The sequence below is a fragment of the Hippocampus zosterae genome, chromosome 12, assembly GCF_025434085.1.
Source record: "Hippocampus zosterae strain Florida chromosome 12, ASM2543408v3, whole genome shotgun sequence".
NCBI lineage: Eukaryota > Metazoa > Chordata > Actinopteri > Syngnathiformes > Syngnathidae > Hippocampus > Hippocampus zosterae.
Genome location: NC_067462.1, coordinates 19,559,593 through 19,573,341, shown reverse-complemented (window position 1 = coordinate 19,573,341; position 13,749 = coordinate 19,559,593). Strand labels below are relative to the sequence as shown.

Sequence of the window (13,749 nt, the reverse complement as noted above, 5' to 3'; positions counted from 1 at the left end):
ATACATATATGGAGATGGAGAGAGAGAGAGAGAGAGAGAAGGCAAACGTGAGAGAGGACAGGCATGCTGGGGAGCAGTCCGCCAATGGGTGAAGGGTGGGCGTGCAAGTGGACGCTAAAGGGACGTCGCAAGCAGGTACCAACACCTGTATAGAGTGTGGCAATGTGCATTGTTGCAAAACAACTTCGGTTTTGGTTTCTAAGAACCCCCAAAAATAAATTCGACAAAGAGACACGCCTACGAAGCTCAGTTCAAACTTCAAGCCATCGGTTATGCTTATGGCATGCGTGCCCATCTCACAGCAGCGGTGAAAAACCAAGTCAAGCAAATGAACTCTGAGCTTGCCGTTATTTGCGGAGGCTTGACTAAAGAACTCCAACCGCTGGACATCGGCATTGTTTATTGTTTATTGAACATAAAACATATACAGTAATAATTTGACAGAAAATAAGGTAGATACAAAAAGTAAATAGAAATAAATCAGTCTTCATTCAACACAGTTATGTTCAAGGGAGGAGGATGAAGTAAAAAACTTATCTATTCCTTCCCCGTTATGTGTTTATATCTACTAAATCATTTTTATATCAATCAGAAAAGAAAAAGTAAGAAGAAGTCTCCATTAAGGCTCATACTTTACCCTTAACCGTGATATTTTCACAACTTTTGGTTTGTATCGGGATTATATACACCCTCACCCTGGCACTCTTGTGTCAATTTTCTCTTGTATTCATAATGGTTATTTCAATACCTTTCTCTATTTATCAACTTAGTTCTGATTTATCATTATATTTAATGTTTAGAATTTATCATTTTAACTCTGATTGATGTAGGTTGTTTGTACTATTTTTTTGAATTTGTTTTTGAACTCAGCAAGCGATTTACTCATTTTTAGGTCCGTTTCGAGATTATTCCACAGATTAACACCTTTGCTAGATACGCTTCTTTGCTTGATGTTTGTTCTTGTTTTGAGTTTTTTGAATAAGTTGGTACCTCTTAATTCATAGTTGCTTACTCGAATTTCGAAAAACTTCTGAATGTTTTGGCAGAGCAGGTTATTGTGTGCTTTGTACATTAATTGGGTGATTTTAAAGTCAACCAGGTCATAAAATTTCATCGTATTTAATTTGATAAATAGTGGATTTGTGGGTTCCGTATATTTTGATCTATTAATAATTCGAATTGCTTTTTTTTGTAGTTTGAGAATAGGGAGTGTGTTTGTTTTGCAGGCATTTCCCCATATTTCCACACAGTAGATCATATATGGTAATAATAATGAAGTGTATAATTTGTACAAAGATCTCTTATTTAACATTTCCTTGGTTTTGTAGAGGATCCCTACGGTCTTGGCTATTTTTCTTTTTACGTAATCGATATGTGGTTTCCAACATAGTTTTGAGTCTATTACTAATCCGAGAAACTTGGTTTCATACGCTTATTCTATTTCAATTGAGTTTACCATAATTTTAGCTTGGTGTTTGATTGGTCTTTTGCCAAAAACAATTAACTTCGATTTTTTCAGGTTAAGTGACAATTTATTTCTGTCGAACCAGTTTTTTAATTTGTTTAATTCGTTTTCTACGGTTATCAGGAGCTGTTTCAGATTTTTTCCAGAACAGTAGAAAGTTGTATCATCAGCAAATAGGACACATTTAAATAGTTTTGAGACCTTGCAGATATCATGTATATATAAGATGAATAGTTTTGGACCAAGCACTGACCCCTGAGGAACTCCGTGAATGATTTTCAGTTGATTCGTTTTTTTATTGTTGAGTTGCACGTACTGATATCTGTTTTCTGATATCTTATGATGATATTTGATACCTTTTTATTGTGTATTTCAATGGTTAGACATTCCATTAGGTTTTCTATTGTGTTTGTCAATCTCTCGATTTTACTGCATTTAAGTGCTTTGTCTACATATATTGCAACCCTCCCTCCTTTTTTGTTTTCTCTATTAGTTGCAAACATTTCATAACCTTCTATTTCCATTTCAGTTGTTTTATCTTCATCAAGCCAAGTTTCTGATATGGCAATTATTTTAAATTTATTGAATTTAGTCAGGTATTCTTTAATTTTTGTGAAGTTTTTATAGAGACTTCTACTGTTTAAGTGTATTACCGAAAGTGCATTTTCCAATTTTATATTAGTGTTGAATTGTTCATCCAGGTAATAGTCAGAGTTTGTTACCCTTTGTTTGTTGTTGAAGAAGTTATTGTCTGGGTCCAAATTGTTCTCGGGATCGAATGGCTTATAGTCAATATCTTCAAAGGGTTGGAAATTCATGTTTTTGGGATGTGAATTTCCCGCTCCCACGTGGTCGTCGTTGGCTCCCTCACGGCCGTCGTTGGTTCCCTCGCTGTCGTCGCTCGCTCTCTCGCCGTCATCACTGGGTCCCTCGTGGTCACTGGCTCCCTTGCGGTCGTCGCCGACTCCCTCACGCTCGCCGGCTGGCTGCCTCCCGGCTCTCTCACGCGCGCTGGCTGGTTGTCTCCCGGCTGCCTCAGGCTCGCTGTCTCCCGGCTCCCTCGCGGTCACTGGCTCCCCTGCAGTCGTCGCTGGTTTCCTCTCGGTCGTCTCTGGCTCCCTTGCGGTCGTCGTTGGCTCCCTCACGGTGGTCGCAGGCTGGTTGTCTCCCGGCTTCATCACGGTCGCTGGCTTCCCTGCAGTCGTCGCTGGCTTCCTCGCGGTCATCATTGGCTCCCTCACGGTCGGTCGTCGCTGGCTCCCTCGCGGTCGGTCGGTCTTGAAAAAGTTATTGTCCGGGTCCAAGTTGTTCTCAGGGTCAAACGTCTTGTGGTCAGTAGGGTTGGAAGTCATCAAAGGGTTGGAAGGGTCATCAAAGGATTCGAAGTCCATGTTTTTTCATGTTTGTCATGCATCAACCGGGCGTTCAAAGTAAAGTTGCGAACGGCATGGGAACAATGGTTGATCGATGTCAAGCACAACTTTACAAAGAGTGAGAGGCAGCGCTGGGCGAGTTACGCCACAATTTGCAAATGGATTGTGGCTGCTTGGACGAACGTGTCTGCTTGCACTGTTGTTCGAGTTTTTGGCAAAGCCGGCATCATTTCTGTGGAGCCACATGGCAATAACAGTGACTCTGACAACGAGAGGGAACGCTGCGTTTTTGATGGATTACGGTACTTGCACAATTGTTCAATTTTTTCTACACACACACGCGCCGCCACCATGTTTCGCTCTGTTCTTTACTTTCAAATGTGGGAAAGCTTCACACGAGAGAAATGTTGACTTTGCTGTTGCTGCTCCTTCTTTCCGCTCGGCAATGCGTAGCAACTCACACCTTATCATGTGATGCATTCAATGCCAATACAATACAATGACAACTGGGATGTGCAGTATCTGCTTCTGATACAGAGCATGAGGACTTTGATCGAAAAACGTGAGAACATTGTACGATGGCTAAATAAAGTACACCCGAACTCAGTTCTGCTTTCGTTGCCTTTTTAAAAACGTGTTTTAGCGTGTATGCGTATGTCTTGGCATGCTACCGTATGATTCAAGCTAACGTGTTAGCGTTCGCGCATGCATGCCGTATGTTTAAGCTGGCGTATGTTTTACCACTGTAAAACTGCGCCCATTAATACAGTGCGGTTTGTCTATGTGTAAATACAGAAATGGCACCCATTAATGAGACTGCGCCCAACCGTATGGTGCGTCGAATGGTCGTGAAAATACGGTACTTGTTTTTAGTTAGCATGGTCTCCCCGTGCCTGCGTGGGTTTTCTCCGGGTATCCCGATTTCCTCCCACATTACAAAAACATGCATGGCAGGTGGTTAATGGAACACTCTAAATCAGGAATGTCTTCATGGGCCACTGTGCCCCACCTATTGCCCAAAGACAGCTGGGTAGGCCCCAGATGGATGGATAGATGCTTATGAGTTCAGTGAGCTGCTCTTTTGGCAACCATCCATTCTTTCCCATTCAAAACCCTCATAAAATAAAATAAAAAAAAAATAAAAAATCTCAGTGACTCCGATGAACGCTGTGATGATTTATAACAACCTGAGAGACTCTGGAAAAGTCGGCGTTGTGTGGGAATAGGCTGTGAGTAGTGGAGCAGCAAGGCGACTTTTCAACCTCTCTTTATTTCCCAAGAGCTGAAGTTTCACTCAGTGAAGTTTTAGATGAAAAAAGCAAAATTAAAATTAAGAAGAAAGAATATGCGAACTGAATGTGGCAGGATGAGGGTACTTGTGTTGCAATTGTAAACTCATTTAATGGAATTTGCTTTAAAAAACCACATTGGATTATCTGCATTACGAAGACAGCAAATCTGGTTATCATTGAATTACTTGTTTAGCAGCAGTAAATTGGGACGTAACTTCTGTCAAGTACTTATTTTTAACAGCTAAAATATAAAATAACTATCCACATTATTTTCACACGTGTTTTCATACCTGCTTGTTGTGAACAACTGGATCAAATATACCAGATAATATTTTGAAGTTGTGTTAATGTCTGCTATAATTGTGCTGTGTTACAATACATTTTGGTTTTGGATACATTTTTAAAAAGTAAGTCTCATAAGATACCAGTTTAATTCTTGACTGACAGCAGGCAACATGTTTGGATGCTTGGCACATGATCGTCAATCCAAAGGGCTGATTAGGCTGGCCCACTCATGGACCTGTCACATTCATTTCCTCTCTCCATGAACACGATCAGTGAGATCCTGAAGCAATCTTGTCTGGGGTCTCTCCTGAAACTGTCAGTGGCCCTTGAATGTTCTGTAGTTGTAAACACACACACACACACACACACACACACACACACACACACACACACACACACACACACACACACACACACACACACACACACACACACACACACACACACACACACACACACACACACACACACACACATCTAGATCTAATAATGAGAATAATAATTCAGTTTATTTGAGAACGGCTTCTCATATTCCTCATAGACACTTAACAAAGAGAATTGAGCAACACAGGATAAAAACGTACACTTCAAACGAAGGGCAGCCCGGTAGTCCAGTGGTTAGCACGTCGAATTCACAGTGCAGAGGGGCATGGCAGGCTGATTGAACACACTAAATTGTCCCTAGGTGTGAGTGTGAGCATGCAGGGTTGTTCATCTCTGTGTGCCCTGCGATTGGCTGGCAATCGGTTCAGGGTGTCGCCCGCCTATGCCCGAAGACAGCTGGGATAGTCTCCAGCACCCCCCGTGACCCTAGTGAGGATTAAGCCATTCGGAAAATGGATGGATGGATGGACTTTAAACCAATATACAAACATTTTCAAACAAACAAATGTCAAAAAACATAAACAAAGCCAAAAAAAGAGCTAACACGATTAAAAGATTTGAAAAGCATTGTGGAACAGGGAAGTTTTTAAGAAATGACTTGAAGGATTGGCGGTCAAAAGTTGCCATACATCCACAAATGCTAAGAAAATAAGTAATAACAGAACAACAACTACTCTTGGAAAGCTCATAGCTAGAACAGAAAAATTGGAGCATATGGTACCACTGTATTCAGTGTGAAAACAACTCTTCTAGAGAAGGTAATTCTTGTTTATTTTTTGATGCAGACAATGAAATGGATCTTTTTCGGTCTTTTCAGGCTTCAAAAAGACGCATAAACCAAAACATCTGTAGCGAAGTCTCTGAAACCCCGATCTCTCTTCCATAGCTGGCATAATTCCTCATCCTTCACTCAGAAAATTTCAATGTCTCTCAGACCCCGATACCAAAGGGACATTGTTATTATTTAAAGTTAAATGTTCTCTAAAGCCAAAGAATGCAAATTTCTGTAGCCTGCTACCAATTGTGGCAATTGTCTCCCTTTTTACCATCACTCCAAAATTACAAAACTGTTGTCCCCATGGCCCTATTTATCCCCTTTGAAACAGCTGGTGATAATTATGCACAGGAAACTCACTGGGAGGAGACAGGAAGTGAGGGTGGAATCTAAAGGGCAAGCACAAAACTGTGGGAGGCAAAATCAGGCCACAGGGTCCATCTGTGGTCTCTGCTAACCCCTACTCACCCCCCGCTTGGTCCTCAACCCCACCGTAGCCTGTGAAGATAAGCCAAAGCAAGACATAAAAGCAGGTGGGGCATTTGGAAAACAACAAATGAAGGAGGGGGTTGAACATGAGAAGGGAGTTCATCCTCCTTTTGCTTTCTACACTCTTCCTCTTTTGAGTTGGGCATGACACTGAATTACGTTTTTTTTTTCTTCTGCAATTCAATTATTAAATATCCAGAAGGTATATAACATTGTGAAAAATTGCTGCAGGATTCAAAATAGTAGATGATTGTAATCACGTTGATGTAATTAAGTAAATTTCTCAGTAAAAACAAAACTTACAAAAACCACGGCAGGCCTGAGGATTTCAAGGAAACGATCGTTACCGGGAGCGTGTCGTTTCCGTGGCGTCATTTTAACGGTACCAAAAAATAGTTTAACCATAAAAGTCACCGCACACAAATTGATTGTATGCGATCAAATATCTCCTGTGTGATGAATGTGATTTCACTGTGCATGTATGTGTGTTCGTGGTGTGGTGTGTGAGTGTGTTTCTTCTAATTTACTTTTGTTTTGTTTTCAGTTTATTTTAGTCCACAAACTGAGGAATCGCGCGGATTAAAGTTTGAGATGGTGGCGAATAAAACTCAAGAAAGTCTACTCATTACGACATTTAAAAAATGGGAATGCCAGTCTGATTTTTCATATGAATCGTCCAAAGGGTGTATCACTAAACTCACCTAGGATGTATGCACAGAACACGAGAGCGAGATACGACAGGAGGCACGATTACGAGGCAAGCTGGTCATTAGATCTATAGGCTAATCACAATGAAAAATATGATAAAACAGTATTGGTTATTCTATAATTTACCAGTTGTAGCATCGTAACTTTATGAATAAAACATTGGTCACCGTCACGTTGTGCCCGAAGCGACAGAATAATCGCTTCGTGCGCAACTAACTAGAGATAAGAAATCCCTGAAATAGCAGACCCAGAAAGGAATCTTGTCACAAAAATTAGATTTATTTTAACACAAAAGTCCCGGTCTAAACGGCCAACTGAAAACGCTGGTCAAAAAGAGGACCAGGAAATAATAACGAGGCAACGGAAAACGCTTGCGAAAAAAAAAACGGCAAGGAGAAAATTAAGCAAAATACTATAATCACACATGAGAGGAATATCAAGGAACGCAATAATAGACAATAGTCATTTAAGGTAGTGTTTAAGCGAGAAGAAATAGGCGTGGCATGGCGTGGAATACTCCGGCAGTGAGTCGACTGCCGGAGCGCCTAAATATAGCAGGTGTAATCACCAACAAATGGGGGGGCAGGTGTGCAGGCGGCAAGCAAGAACGCCTGCCCCCTGCTGTCAAATACAGAACGTGACAGTCACAAGGTGTAGTAATGCTAATGTTAACAGTTGGTATAACTAATGATGACGTGTGTTAAATTCTTTCGTCAAATTGATAGTAGATTACACATGCATCGTCTTGGGAAGAGGATGTCAAGCCACATCAATACTTACCTGGATTAATGATTGACAGTAAAAACAAATTTTAAACTTTGTAGTGACAGATTGGGAAAAAAAAATACTCTGATTTTGAGGTATGCTGTATTCATGATGCCATATGAGTACACCAGTTCTTGATCCATTTATTTTTTTGAATAAACCTGGAGTACACAGCTGCTGATGTAATGTTTATTGTTAATGCATAGTTTTCTAACATTTACCCTTGAAACATTGTACTTTTGAGTTTCAGAATTCTTGATTATGAATATCAGTCAAAATAGAAAAATGGGTTCCCATGATGATGAAACAGCCATCGCTGCATACAAAGTGCTGTACATGGAGCAATTTAACATGCACAATAAACAGTAAGACAAATCGGTAATAAAGGCGGTAGAAAACCAAGAACAAATCAAAGTCATGCTGAGTCGAATGCCAAAGAATACAAGTGAGTTTTGAGGAGGGTTTTGAAGATGGGCAGCGAGGAGGCTTGCCGAATGTTCATTGGGAGGTCATTCCAGAGAGAGGGACCAGCAACAGAAAAGGCTCGATCCCCTTTGAGCCTCAGTTTAGTTCTTGGTACTTCTAACAAAGTCTGGTCCACAGACCTGAGGCGCCGAGCAGGTGTATAGGGGCGGATGAGTTCAGAGAGGTAAGGTGGCGCGAGATTATTCAGAGATTTGAAAACAAAGAGGAGGATCTTGAAAATAACTCTAAAATGAATGGGGAGCCAGTGAAGGAATGACAGAGTAGGAGTTATGTGCTCCCTCTTACGAGTACCAGTCAAGAGGCGAGCAGCGGCATTCTGGACCAGCTGAAGGCGCTTAATGGAGGACTGGCTGACTCCAAAGTAAAGGGCATTGCAGTAATCGAGCCGGGATGTGACAAAGGCATGAATTACTGTCTCAAAGTGTTCATGTGTGAGGAGTGGTTTTATTTTGGCCAGCTGTCTAAGGTGAAAGAAGCTGGATTTAACAACGGCACCAATTTGCCGATCCACTTTGAAATCACTGTCCAGTTTAAGGCCCAAGTTTGAGACCGTTGATTTCAGATAAGGAGACAGGGGGCCCAAGTCTACAGGATGGAATGTACAAGGGCCACTGGGACCAGACATTATCACCTCTGTCTTCTTTTTTTTTTGTCTTTGATAAAAACAGATCAGAGAGCTCAACTTAAAGTTTGTTGGAGGGAAAATAAACAAAACAAAAAAATACTTAAGAGAAAAGGCCAGAATTGTAGGATCAGTGGGACAGCTGCATTTCTGTCACAGTCATGTTTGACACTTGGTCCAGTCATTCTGTTCATCTAAAAAAATGTTTTGTTGTTAAACTGGTATCCCACCAAAAATTCCTCTTCATCATAAAATTGGAGAGGATTTATCCTGTCTATCACTTTTCCTTGTGGAACTTCATTATCTTGCTCTGTACACCCAAAAATAAATAAATAAATATAGACGACAGACCAATACAAAGTCCGTATCACAGCAGACGCTGCACCAATCCGCCTGTCGATCTATCGCTCCCTCCTGTCCTCACTCGTGAACAAGACCCCAAGATACTTTAACTCCTCTACTTGGGGCAAGATCTCCTCCCCGACCTGCAGGGGGCACTCCACCCTTTTCCAACTGAGGACCATTGTTTCAGATTTGGAGGTGCTGATTTTCATTCGAACCGCTCCAACCTCAGCTGTGAAACGCTCCAGTGAAAGTTGGAGAGCCCTTGAAGGAGCCAACAGTACCACATCATCTGCAAAAAGCAGAGATGCAATACTGAAGCCACCAAAACGGACCCCCTCAATGCCTCGGCTGTGCGTAGAAATTCTGTCCATAAAGGTTATGAAAACAGAATTGGCGACAAAGGGCAGCCTTGGCGGAGTCCTACCCTCACTGGAAACTATTCTGACTCACTGCCGGCAATGCGAAACAAACTCTGACATTGGTGGTATAGTGATCGAACAGCCCGTATCAGGGGGTAAGGTACCCCATATCCACGAAGCAACCCCCACAGAACTCCCCAAGGGACACGGTCAAATGACTTCTCCAAGTCCACAAAACACATGTAGACTGGTTGGGAGAATTCTCACATACCTTTGAGAGCCCTGCTAAGGGTGTAGAGCTGGTCCACTGTTCCACGGCCAGGACGAAAACCACACTACTCCTCCTCAATCTGAAGCTCGACTTCCCGACGGACCCTCTTCTCCAACACCCCTGAATAGACCTTACCAGGGAGGCTAAGGAGTGTGATCCCTCTGTAGTTAGAACACACCCTCCTATCCCCTTTTTTAAAAAAGAGGGACCACCACCCCGGTCTGCAAATCCAGAGACACTCTCCCCGCTGACCACGCGAGGTTGCAGAGGCGTGTCAACCAGGACAGCCCCACAACATCCAGAGCCTTGAGGAGGTCTGGGCGGATCTCATCCACCCCTGGGGCCTTGCCATCGAGGAGCTTTTTAACCCCATTGGTGACTTCGACCACAGAGATAGGGGAGCCCCCAGACACTGCTTCCTCCAAGGAACGCGTGCTGGTGGAGTTGAGGAGGTCTATGAAGTCCTCCGCCCACCGGCTCACAACGTCCCGAGTGGATGTCAACAGCACCCCATCCCCACTGTACACAGTGTTAGTGGTGCACTGTTTCCCCCTCCTGACACGTCGGATGGTGGACCAGAATTTTCTCGAAGCCATCCAGAAGTCAGCTTCCATGGCCTCACCGAACTCTTATCACGCCCGTGTTTTTGCCTCGGCAACCACCGAAGCTGCATTCCGCTGGGCCAGTCGACACCTGTCAGCTGCCTCTGTGGTCCCACAGGCCATAAAGGCCCGATAGGACTCCTTCTTCAGCTTGATGGCATCCCTTACTGCTGGTGTCCACCAGCGAGTACGGGCATTGCCGCCACGACAGGCACCAACCACCTTACGGCCACAACTCAGATTGGCTGCCTCAACAATCGAGGCACGGAACAGGGTCCACTCGGACTCAATGTCCCCCGCCTCCCCGGGACATGGGAAAAGCTATGTCGGAGGTGGTAGTTGAAACTCCTTCTGACAGGGGATTCCGCCAGACGCTCCCAACAAACCCTCACAATACGTTTGGGTCTGCCAGGTTGGACCAACATCTTCCCCCAACATTGGAGCCTACTCACCACTAGGTGGTGATCAGTTAACAGCTGCGCCCCTCTCTTCACCCGAGTGTCCAAAACATGCGGCACAAATCCGATGATACAACCACAAAGTCAATCATCGCACTGCGGCAAAGGGTGTCCTGTTGCCAAGTGCACATATGGACACCCTTATGTTTGAACAAGGTGTCCGTTATGGACAATCCGTGACGAAGTCCAACAATGAAACACCACTCTAGTTCTGATCGGAGGGGGGGGGGGGGGGGTTCTTCCCAATCATGCCCCTCCAGGTCTCACTGTCATTGCCGACGTGAGCATTGAAGTCCCCAGCAGGAATACTCTCCAGCACACCTTCCTAGGACTCCAAAATGGGTGGGTACGCTGAACTGCTGTTGGGTGCATACACACAAACAACGGTCAGGACGCGTCCCCCCACCCGAAGCCGGAGGGAGGCAACCCTCTCGTCTACCGGTGTGAACCCCAATGTACCGGCACTGAGCCGGGGGGCAATGAGTATGCCCACACCTGCTCTGCGCCTCTCACCGTTGGCAACTCCAGACTGGAAGAGAGTCCAACCCCTCTCGAGAGAACTGGTACCAGAACCCAGGCTGTGTATGGAGGTAAGTCCGATGATATCCAGTCGGAACTTTTCTACCTCGCACACCAGCTCGGGCTCCTTCCCTGCAAGAGAGGTGACATTCCAAGTCCCTAGAGCTAGCTTCTGCAGCCGAGGATCGGACCGCCAGGGTCCCCGCCTTTGGCTGCTGCCCAGCTCACACTGCACCCGACTTCTTTGGCCCCTCCCGTGGGTGGGGAGCCCATGAGAAGGGGGACCCACATTGCCTCTTTAGGCCAGGCCCCATTGGTGCAGGCGCTTGCCAACGAGCCCCACCCCCAGGCCCGGTGACCCATGTCCGGGCAAGGGAAACTGGGTTCCATTTATTTTGTTCTTCATGAAGGGTTGGTGAGCTGTGCTTTGTCTGGTCCCTCACCTAGGACCTGTTTCCCATGGGTGACCCTGCCAGGGGGAAAAAGCCCAGGGCAACTTAGCTCCTAGGATCATTGGGACACACAACCCCCCCCCCCCCCCACCATTGTAAGGTGACGGCTCACGGAGGGGAGCACTGTTCTATTTTTGAATAATACTGGGATCAAAATTTAACAAATGCGAATTAGATTCATAAAAAAACAACAACAACAAAAAACAATCAAGTAATGAATCGATTATCGAACAAAAATCGTTGTAGCTCTAAAACTAAAGATTTTACACCGGATCCATGTTAGGTATCAGTATCATCATCACACTCATAGATGATCATATCGGCAATATAAACCCCTGGTCATATCATCCCTAATTAAGAGTGTGAGGTAAATAAAATGTCACTTCATTTACCATAAACGGAACTGTGGAAACATTTAAAGGTTGCTGACACAGAGTGAACTATATTTAATTTTTGGGACATTTTATGATCTATTTCTGAGTATCTGTATATAGCTTGTGTTTATCAGAGTGATTGTCGGAGAGCTGACTGACATAAATCCCAAGGGGGACGGGTCAAGTTGCCATTTATCTGAGGGTTTCTTTTATTCTTGTCTCTTTATTCTTGCACTTTCAATAATTCAACAGCCTTTTCTTCTCCTTCTTTCTGATTGACACAGTGTCAATATTTTGACCTCAGGGTAACAAATTCTCTCTTCGCACCTGCAGAATGTCCATAGAAAGAAGCTCAACGGGGAAAAGATATGAATTGTTACTGTCAGATTCACGTGATTCTTGAGAGCAATGGTAAATACCTACCATGCACATGCCTTTTTTATAAAAATGTAAGCACCCCTCAGAACAAAATCTTGAGCAGAGCTCCTTTATTTTTTTGCCAATGATGTGTATTTGAAAAGATCAAGATAATTATTGGACAAGATAAGCGGCACAGTTGGCGTGTGGTTAGCACATTGACTTCACAATGCAGAGGTGTATCGGGTTAGATTCCACCTCCGGCCTTCCCATGTGGAATTTTTCTCCCTCTGCCTGCGTGGGTTTTCTCCCGGTACTCCGGTTTGCTCCCACATTGCAAAAACACGCATAGAAGGCTAATGGAACACTTTAAGACACATACACTGTAAGCATTGCACAAACATCGGCCTCAGAAAGGCACATGGGCTGGCAGTTGATCATGTCTGACAAGCATCGACCAAAAAGCCTTCATTTTCCCAGCTCATTAAACATCACAGCAAGGTCAGCTTTGCATTGGTTGGCCAATCCTGTCCTGCAGTTGTGTGGGCAGATACTTGTCTTCTAGCACAGCAGTCTCTACCATTAGCATCGTTCAGTCAAGTTATCAGTTCAAGAACATCTGAAGAGAACAATGCCATCACAGGTCATGAAATTGTGAGTTAGGAAAAAAAAACCAGTACACCAGGTAAGAGTCCATATTCTGTGACGGTTACGCCTGTATACATGGTAATGATCAATTGGAATATCTCCCAACTAGTTTAGGGTGTACCCCGTCTGCTGCCCGATGACTGCCAGGAAAGGGTCCAGCCTGCCTGCGACCCTTGTGAGGAATAAGCGGATCAAATTATGGATGGATGGAATCTTTCCATCTTAACCAGGACGCACAGACGTCATGATGCAAAGAGACATCATTTCTATTCCCTGCCGACAACTGTCAATTTAAAAAAAACATGATATTCATGTTTTTTGTCACACGAATAAAGTACAGTGATACATGAAATGACTAACTTAATTGGTTCTGTGAGCCTATTTGTAAATTGAAACGTTCATAATTTGGAGTAATGTTCCCCATTGAAATGATTTGAAATACAATTAATCCTACCAAACCCAATGTTTGGTTTGAAAATAAAAACATTGGAAACTAATGTTTCAAATGTTCTTTTTTATAAATAATTGGATTACCATAGCCTTGAATGATTTAGAACCTGGTTACACTACTACTATGCTATACTATTTATAAATACAAAACTAAGTACAGTGGAACTTCTACTTATGAACTTAAAATTGGTTTTGTGAACCCATTTGTAACTTGACAAATTCCTAAATCAAGGTAATATTTCCCACTGAAGTGAATGTAAATGCAATTCA

At 43.5% G+C, this 13,749-nt stretch overlaps 1 long non-coding RNA gene across 1 annotated transcript in view; it reads left to right on the top strand.

Annotated features, from left to right (window-relative positions):
• The first annotated feature begins 726 nt into the window (after positions 1 to 726).
• The window catches only part of LOC127612118 (uncharacterized), a 53,968-nt gene continuing 40,945 nt past the window's right edge, over positions 727 to 13,749 (top strand). The window contains exon 1 of the long non-coding RNA XR_007965575.1: positions 727 to 1,051. This is a non-coding gene — a long non-coding RNA (uncharacterized LOC127612118). The remainder of the gene's footprint in view (positions 1,052 to 13,749) is intronic.